Source organism: Labeo rohita, unplaced genomic scaffold (genome assembly GCF_022985175.1).
Source record: "Labeo rohita strain BAU-BD-2019 unplaced genomic scaffold, IGBB_LRoh.1.0 scaffold_1378, whole genome shotgun sequence".
Classification (NCBI taxonomy): domain Eukaryota; kingdom Metazoa; phylum Chordata; class Actinopteri; order Cypriniformes; family Cyprinidae; genus Labeo; species Labeo rohita.
This window is the reverse complement of record NW_026127536.1, coordinates 1-9808: the sequence shown is the minus strand read 5'-3', so window position 1 is coordinate 9808 and position 9808 is coordinate 1. Positions and strand designations below refer to the sequence as shown.

Genomic DNA, 9808 nt, shown 5'->3' with positions numbered 1-9808 from the left:
GACCCGAAGGCCCAGATGGCTGAGGTGCTGAAGCACCAGGTCCCTGTGTTCGCACAACAGATCTCGCGAGTGAGCCATGATGAGCCAGTCGTCGAGATAGTTGAGGATGCGAACGGCCTTCCGCCATAGCGGGTTCAGGGCACCCTCGGCGACCTTCGTAAAGACGCGGGGGGACAGGGACAGGCCAAATGGGAGCACCTTGTACTGATACGCTCGACCCTCGAAAGCAAACCGTAGGAAGGGTCTGTGTCGAGGCAAAATCGAGACGTGAAAGTACGCGTCCTTCAGGTCTATGGCCGCAAACCAATCCTGGTGTCGAACGCACGAAAGGATACGTTTCGAAGTGAGCATTTTGAACGGCAGCCTGAGAAGGGACCGATTCAAAACTCGAAGATCCAGGATTGGTCGTAACCCACCGCTCTTCTTGGGCACGATGAAGTAAGGGCTGTAAAACCCCGACCTCATCTCGGCTGGAGGGACAGGCTCGATTGCGTCTTTCGCCAGTAAGACTGCAATCTCCGCATGCAGGACAGAGGCATCCGTGTCCGAGCGGACAGAAGTGAAAAGGATGCCCCTGAATTTGGGCGGGCGTCTGGCGAACTGAATCGCGTAGCCGAGACGTACCGTCCGGATCAACCACCGGGACGGGCTGGGCAGCTCTAGCCAGGCCGCCAGCCTGGTCGCCAGAGGGATCAGCGGAGCGTTGACCGACGTGACCGTGGTGGGGCGGCCTGCGGGAAGGGGAAGGGGACTGGTCCCAGAAGGATGAACTTCCTGGAGAGCAATCTGGCTGCACTGAGCGGCACTTACCCGCGCTGGCGAATGTTGGCTCCGAGTCCGAACCCGAGGAGACATCTTGTCGGTCAGGAACAGAACTTGGCCCAGAGATGTGAAAAAATGCTCTTTCTGTGAGTGGGTGGGTACCGCCGACCCGTAGGTCAACGGCGGCTGAACGCACAGAAGGTCCCGGCCCTCCTCCGGGAGCGGGGGCGCAGATGTTATCGTCCCCCGAAGAGCAGCTTCCCCCATCTCTGGACTGCCCGTGTCAGGAGCACCGTGCAGACCTGTGGGTCTTGGGTGTTTGGGGGGGCCCCTGAGCAGCGAGCTTTGTCGACATCTGCCATCTGCGCCAGGTTCAGCCAGAGGTGGCGTTCCTGGACCACGAGCGTGGACATCACCTGACCAAGGGACCGCGCGTGACTTCAGTCGCCGCACGCAGCTCCTGCAACACCGCTTGGTCAGGACTACCCTTGTGCAGTTCTTTCAACGCCTTGGCCTGGTAGACCTGCAGGGTGGCCATGGCGTGCAGGGCAGTGGCGGCCTGGCCCGCAGCACTGTAGGCTCTGCCGGTAAGAGCCGACGAAAGCCTACAGGCTTTGGACGGGAGGCGCGGAGGGCCCCGCCAGGTGGCGGCGTCTTGTGGGCATAAATGCACCGCAACCGCACGCTCAACCTGAGGGACCCCCTCGTACCCCCTGGCCGCCCCACCGTCAAGGGTAGCGAGGGCTGAGGAGGTAGGACGTGAACGAATAAGGGGCCCGCCATGCCCTGACCAACTCATCGTGCACCTCCAGGAAGAAAGGCACTGGGGGCGAGCGCGGCGGTGCCACAGACCTCGTCCCCAGAAACCAATCATCCAGCCTCGAAGGATCAGGAGGAGGCACCTTCGGGACCTCCAGCCCGATCCCCTCGGCGGCCCGGAGGAGCATAGCCGAGAGTTCAGCGTCCGCCTCAGATGGGACAGCGACCGCGGAGGGGCGGAGGGGCTGAGATAGACATCTCTTCCTCTGGGGGGAGCACCAAAAGAGACGCTCAGCCCGCTTTTAGACGGGGGGGCAGTCTGTCTGGGTTTTGCCCGGCGGAACGTTCGACACCGTCACCTGGAGGTCCCCCAAGCGCCTCGCCGTAGCAGCCGTAAAGCAGGATCGTTTTTTTCTTTTTCCTTTTTGTCCGTAGAAGAACAGCTCGGTGAAGGCTCCGAAGCGAAAATCTGAATGAGTGGATGCGCGCCGCCATCTTATATACCCGTATGTACGGGGGAGTGGCGTTGCACGCAAACTCCACTCGCCAATTTCATTGGCATTTTCTGTTAAGCTCAGAGGCGATTGGTCACTCAAGCGAGTTCCCATATGTAACGTCGTAGTGAAACAACTGAAGGGGAAACATGGTTTTTGAGGACACTTCCTGTGTCCCCGTAAAACAAAAGGCTTAAAAAACATACTAAACAGTGTTTTATGAAATTCAAAAAAGTTTGCACAGTCTCCTGTGAGGACTAGGTTTAGGTGTAGGGTAGGTGTAGGGCGATAGAAAATAGGGTTTGTACAGTATAAAAACCATTACGCCTATAGAGAGTCCCCGTAAACCACAAATGCAAGAATGTGTTTTAATAGCAACTGGTAAAAGCAAATAACTCAGACTCATACTCATCATAAGTCGGCGCTATACACTTGATAGTTTTTCTTGGTGGAAGCTTTGCGTTTGGTTAGCTAACAAAATATTAAATCTCAATATTAACAATTCAATATTATGTGTACAATTTCTTAATTCTGTCACCTTGCCACTTACTAGCAACTGATTTCTTCATGGAAGCTTTGCGTTCAAATATTTAAACTCAGATCAGTGTTTCATGTCTAATTATTTGCTTTTATGGCATGCAGCTGTGTTATAAGTGGGATAATGTACATCTAGCCAGTTGTTATCACAAAATAAAGATGTATATTATCCCTTACTTATTATAATCTTAACTCAAGTGATAAAGGATTTTGAAAGTCTGACAGTACTCAGTGTTGAGTGCTACTAAGGTTAACTCTGCCTGGTTTAAATGTTACAAAGAGATTAACAGTTGAAATTATAAGAAAAGTAATCAAAAAGTGATCAAATGTAATAAGTTACATTACTTCCATAAAGTAATTGAAAAGTTACAATACTTATTACATTTTAAATAGAGTAACTTGTAATCTGTGACCTATTACATTTCAGAAGTAACCTTCCCAACACTTCCCAACAACTACAACTACACACACAAAACATAACTAACCACAACATCATAAACTACAGCTACACACACAAAACATGAGGCAAACTTACCTTACAAAATACTGTAATACAAAACTAAACCACACGCCTTTAAATACAACCTAACCCCTTCAGTCCCTGCACCTACTGAAATGGACACCAGTTTTTTTTTTTTTTTTTTTTTTTTTTTTTTTTTTTTTTTTCGTTTGTTTTTGTCTAAACCAGTAAAATGTTATGTTTTTTAAAATATGAGCAATGCCTGGTCACTGATTGGTTCCTGATCAACCAATCACAAATCTGGATCTGGTACTTAGAAAAGATTTAAGAACATCTTCTAATTACACCCCTACTTTTTAAAAGGAGTGACAGGGGCTTTTTTTAGTGTCCCCAACACTATACTGGGGCATTAGGATTTATTTTTTTTTATTACCACAATTGTATGGTTAGGGTCTGTGAAGTTCTTAGAAAGGGCTGTGACCCATTTCTGCACTTGTGTATCATGTGTGTTCCTGACTAACAGAAAGGAAAGATCTAACCTGTTTACCTAAGTATTGTGTGGTCAGTCTTGACATCAAATATTTAAGATGCTGAAAATGCTCCAGCTGGATTTTTTAGGAGAGTAAATGTTAAAATGAAACATTATATTATGCGTTTTGAAAGATTTAGAAGAGTTTCTGTTATCTTTGAGTTTTTGTGTGGTTTCAGTTGTGCTTGGGCAGCACATTACGAGCGACAGTCATGCTAACGCTAGTACTGACAACAATCTTGTCTGTCTTGCTCATTCCATATGTTGCATTTACTAATTAATACAATTTTAGTACGCTAAAATACAACAGTACTAAGATACTTGTATTTTTATACAAGAACTTACATTTATTAAAGGCACAATATGGCTGAATTTTTCCATATATTTTTTTTTTTTATGAAAATATCCAAAAACCACTAGAACAGTGTTGTAGCTCTCTTCACGACAACACAGGCACACGTTGGCTCTTTTATACTTTGGTCTTTTGCACCTTTGCCGTCTTACCGCCTTAACTCCTGAACACCACAACTGTATTTGTTAATGAGCATAGTACAAACACAACAGAAATTATACAACACAGAGTCTAATACATTAAACAAGTGAAAATACCTCGTTGGCCGCTTGTCATAAAAAGAGTTCTTTGAGTTCTATGAAAATATTCTTTCCTGTCCTTTTGATCTGCGACAGCACTGGTTTTAAACCTAAACATATTTTAACTTTGCAGAGCCTTGTGATGCATCTGCTCATCATAAGTCCATCGGGTCGACTAACTAAAGTGACGCATTCTCGCGCCTTATGTTTTACACCAGATGAATTTACATCACATTACAACACATTTACATTTTTCAATGAAATCTCAAATGGATTAATACAAGAACTTATGAAGTTAATTACAAAATAATTAATTATGAAACAAATACAGAACATCTCAGAAACAGCACAACTGTTATATATTTTGCTGACTTGTGTACTTATATAACGGAGGCCATCTGGTAGGTGCTTATTAGTGCGCCCGCCTCCCATGCCGGAGACCCGGGTTTGTGATACACTCAGAGAGATGTGCAAGTAGTACCCGGGGAGACTTACAGGTTACACTTACATTATCCCAAACTTTTCAAAGAATGTTTAAATCCAGAGAAATAAGCAATTTTAACTAGTGTAACGGACCGTGCCATTGCATCGCCTGCCAATGACGTCATACACTCTCGATTTTCCGCAGCCCTTCATTAGCTCCAGCGTCCTCGTTTCATGTCTACGACTTTCAGTCATACCCTGCTTTATACTACAGTGACCTTAATTAGCCTTTAATTCATTAGCTCATCCATAGGCATGATATCTTCACAAATCCCATCGTATTGCGTCAGCTGTGAGGATGAAGACAACTCCCATGTTCTGACATGTTGCCAGTACTCAGAGTCATGTAGAGTACCGGCACTTCTTTTTTTTCCACTTCAAGCACTGCTCCCATGATTCCACACTCAGTCACGGTGTCATCAAACTTCGCCTTTGGTTTTTTGTTTGTTTTTAATATGTGCCTTCTAGCCACAAAAGCTTATATATTATGCATTAAGTTTAACAAAATATTATTTTCTTTAATTCACTTGTTATAGTTTTGATGTATAAACCTAATTCATTTATTTCTTTATTTAGTATTAGTAGTAGTATAGTTCTAATAACACAATGAGTATTATGAATATTACAGTATATGTGTCAGTGTTTATTTGCTTTAAGTGATGATCTTATAGCTTTTATAAATATCTGCTATAGTGCTGTTGTGTGTGTGTGTGTGTGTGTGTGAGAGAGAGAGAGAGATGGATCATTATACAGACAAAAACACAAGGGCATCTAAATGTGACACTAAGAGACCCACTGACATAAATAAATCATCTTACCAATGTCGATGCATCTCGTTTATAGAAAGTAGGTTCAGCGAACGTGATCTCTTCATCACCAGTCTCATCTGTTTCAGCGAAATTACCAGATGCATTAAACAGCAACAAAACACAATCTTAACTAGATATGTTTCTTCACAATGTATGTTATTAGCTGGGGTTTGTGGGGCCCCAAGTTGGCAGGTGCCCAGGTATAGCAGGGATGCCCAAATTCGGTCCTGGAGGGCTGGTGTCCTGCAGAGTTTAGTTCTAACTTGTCTCAAAACACCTGCCTGGAGATTTCTAGCATGCTTTGTAGGACCTTGATTAGCTGGTTCAGGTGTGACTAATTAGGGTTAAAACTAAACTCTGCAAGACACTGGCCCTCCAGGACCGAGGTTGGGCACCACTGAAGTACAGAAACTGAGTAATCAAATGTAAAATAGAACTGCATAGTCTTCACACGAACTAAATACAGATTCATTCTTATTAAAACTACAGAGTAATTCAGTCAAGAGCAGTAAGTGATTTTCTTTCTTTCATTTTCTTAGTTTTACATAAGGACACCGACGGCAGATTGTAAATTAGGCTCATTGTCCAACTCCCCTAAAATTAAACAGTTGAGTTTTACCGATTTCAAATTCATTCAGCCGATCTCTGGGTCTGGCGGTAGCACTTTTAGCATAGCTTAGCATAGATCATTAAATCTGATTAGACCGTTAGCATCTCTCCCAAAAATGACCAATGAGTTTCAATATTTTTCCTATTTAAAACATGACTCTTCTCTACACTGTAAACCCGGATTTTGTATCTAATTAAACCATTTAATTACAATTGAACACAATATTTAAGTTTTACTGCATTGCTTATAAAATATAAGTAGATTCTACTAATTTGTAGACATATTTGAACCTGTGAATAAACTTAAGTTAAATTAACTCGTATTATGAAATTTATCTCCTGACCACGCCTCCTCCACCGGTGCTGCGAGTAACAGCGCCATTTTGTCACTGTGATTGTGTATGAATTTAAGCTGTGGATGACTGTGGAAATTTAGATTTAGATAGTTCTATTGGCATTGTTTTCCGCCATTTATCTTTTATCACGTCCCTCGAGAAACTCTTTGTGATCGGCAAAAGTTGTTGTTCGTCTAAACGACGGGACATTTCTCATCCGTTGATAGCTAGTGTTCTTACTCGCCTGCGCTTGAACCCCTGACTGGCGAGTTCGACTAACATTTTTTGCCTTTTTCTTTCAATGATTTCTTTTTCACTCGAGCAGCTGTTGTTTGTGAGGAGTGTAAATTTAGTTTTACTCATACAGTAGCCGCGATTCCAGCCGAGGAGCGACAAAGGTGGAGCTAATATGGTGAGTGCAGTACGTTAATGTACCACGTTTAATTTAGACATGGCTATTGTTGAAAGCGTAAGTTTTCGTTAATTAGCGGTATAAATACAAAGGCGGATGAATATACTTCTGTTCTATCTAGGTTCAGAGTCCTCTTAACGACTATCTTGTTTTGGAAGAAAGAAGAAATGGAAGAGATGCTTTGAAAGTGTAAGTATGATCCTAATAACTGATAAGAGAGCACTGCTATTTACACATTTTCCTCCTGGTTTCACAGACAAGGCTTAAGGCCAGTCTCAGAATAAAATAACATGTTTAATAACATGACAAGGAGTCTTTACTGAAAATACCTTGTAATGACATATTTTAAAATATGTCAGTGCCATTTTTCTTTTCTCAAGATGCACACCAGTAAAGTTTTTAAGGCGTTTTTATAAAAGCTATTTAAGTATCTTAATTTAACTAAGGCCTAGTCCTGGCTTAAGCTAAGCCCTGTCTGTGAAACCCTGTCTCTTTGTTCAAACATGGAAATTATTCAAGAACAAAACAATTTCCTTGTTCACATTTATGCCACCTTCACACCAAAGTTCAAGATCAACTGTATGTCGTGGGTTAACTGAGACCTGTTCTGAGGATGATCACTTTGACTAGCACAGTGTGTGTCAGAAGATTATTCATAATGATGATGGTGTGAGTCTGTCCTGCACTCATTCCTGTTGTTTACAAGCTTTCCTGAATAACACCGATCTTCCTGACCATATGCCAGTAGTGTTTGTATGTGGATTTTACTTTAAATATTCTGTAGATGCACAATTAAACGTAAACCCTAAAGTCTAATTACCATCTGTAAACTGGAAATTTTCTGAGAGCTGTACCACCTAACCACTGTATCTGACTGCTCCAGATTAATTTAGACATTGATAGTGTTGCCATAGAAAAGCGCAATTCCCAGTCTATTGACATGAACAGCTCACAAGCTGAACATCACAATGTTGTCCTCTCAGAATTAAAGTAATTATGACATGGTGTGAAGGCAGCATATGACTTTGAGTATTTAACAACAGCATTGTCTAACTGACTTGATAATGTATTTGTCGTTCTGTTTCTTCCTCTGTTAGGAGGCAGCTGACAAGACAGACTTCAGTAAGGATCCTCAGCGTTGATCAAGAAAGTTCACAGCTCACCTCATCTAGAGTGGGAATCATCTTGGAAGAAAGCTTGGTAATGGATGAACTGACCAATCTCAGGCCTTCTATGTCCATTGTTTTCAGACTGATTTCCCTGCCTACACCTGGACTATCCTAAGTGTATGAAAAGCATTTTATATTTTTTGTCGGGAAAAGGTGAGCTGACACCTAAAATTCAGTATTGCCAATAGTGTGAGCTCAGAGTGTGGAAAAAACATATCGTTTTGATGCTGTTTGTTGCGATTCTGAGGAAAACTTGTTTGTGTGCTTAACGATAAGTTAATTTGTTGAACTAGTATCTTTTTGAACTTTTTTTTTTCTCCCATGTTTTATGGGGAAATGTTTTCAGGATATGAAAAAATGGTTTTGTTGTGTTTTCAATTGAATATTTGTAATTGAATTGATTTAAAATAAAAGGGAAAATTGCATTAATGTTCCTTTATTTGTTTGCTTTTTTCTTAATTTTCTAGGTTAACAAATTGGAAAAATAAAACATTTGATATAGATTTAACTTGGAAATTAGTATATTTGACTTAAATATAATAGTTATAATAATTGCAAATGAAATGATGTTACAAAACATTTTAAGTTAAATGAAATGACCTTTGTAATTCATATTACAAAACATTTTAAGTTAAATAAACTTTACATTACTTAAATTTTTTAGGGCAACCAGTTTCCTCCAATTTTTTAAGTAAATTCAACTTATCCGGGTTTAGAGTGTACTTACATTGTGTACTAAGACTGATGGAAAATGAAAAGTTGCGATTTTCTATGGCTAGGAACTATACTCTCGTTCCGGCGTAATAATCAAGGTATTTCACAGCGCCTGAAAGTGACCGGCACTAAGTTTGTGTAGATGCAGAGTTGCAGCCGGCAAAGTTGACATGGTACGGCAGCAAAGTTCCTTGAATATTACGCCGAAATGAAAGTACAGTTCTATGCTAAGCTATGCTAAAAGTGCTACCGCCAGATCTGGAGATCGGCTGAATGGATTCAAAAACGGTAAAATTCAACTGTTTAACTCTAGGGGAGTTGGAAAATGAGACTATTTAAAAAAAAATGGAGTGTTTCTTTAAAAACACATGCAAATGATAAGCTTTCATGACAACACACAGAACCTTTCAGCCCAGTAGTGACAGCCCTGGTTATTAGTGGTGCAGGGAAACACTTGCCTTTTTGGTCTATTTTTGTTTGTTCCCTGCAGATCCAGAAGATCCCAGTTACAGCTACAATCAACAGAGATCCAGCAGCAGCAACAGAAATCATCACTATCAGAGTTACTGAGCCTGAAGGGCCTAAAGGAAAGTGTGATGTGATGATTAAGAGAAACATTAAACAAGTAAATGTGTGAACACTAATATCATAACTGCTGAACCTGCACATGTGCATGGGCGTAAATTTCATTTAACAGTAGGGGGGGACAATAAATATAAAATTTCTCATGAGCAATTTTTGAAGGGGACACAAATAATACAGTCGAATTGTACTTATAAAGATATGTCCCCACAGTGAAAAACTTTGCTTCTATCATTATTATTGTAGCATGAAGACTGCGCCATTATGGTTATTTTCAAAGTTTTTCTCAGGTTCAATGACAAAGCAGATTTTTCTTCAAAACTATTGTAGCGTCTGGACCAATCAGACATACATTAATTGTTACATTTAACAAATAGTCTTTAAACCCAAAAAGGCCAGCTACATGCTGGAGCTCTGGAGACAACCCCCCAAAGCAACTAACACTCAGTTGCCAGGACAACGATCTGATATCACAGATTTTATTGCCCGCAGGAATGCACATCTGCCCATACTACATTTGCCATAGGAAAGACACAATGCCTATAGAGATAGACTCATTCCTA

At 41.5% G+C, this 9808-nt stretch overlaps 1 long non-coding RNA gene across 1 annotated transcript; it reads left to right on the top strand.

Moving 5' to 3' along the window:
• Positions 1-6215: 6215 nt before the first annotated feature.
• LOC127158186 (uncharacterized) lies at positions 6216-8378 on the top strand. Its single transcript, XR_007826083.1, has 3 exons — positions 6216-6780; positions 6902-6969; positions 7878-8378. It is a non-coding gene; the product is annotated as an uncharacterized LOC127158186 (long non-coding RNA).
• Positions 8379-9808: the final 1430 nt, after the last annotated feature.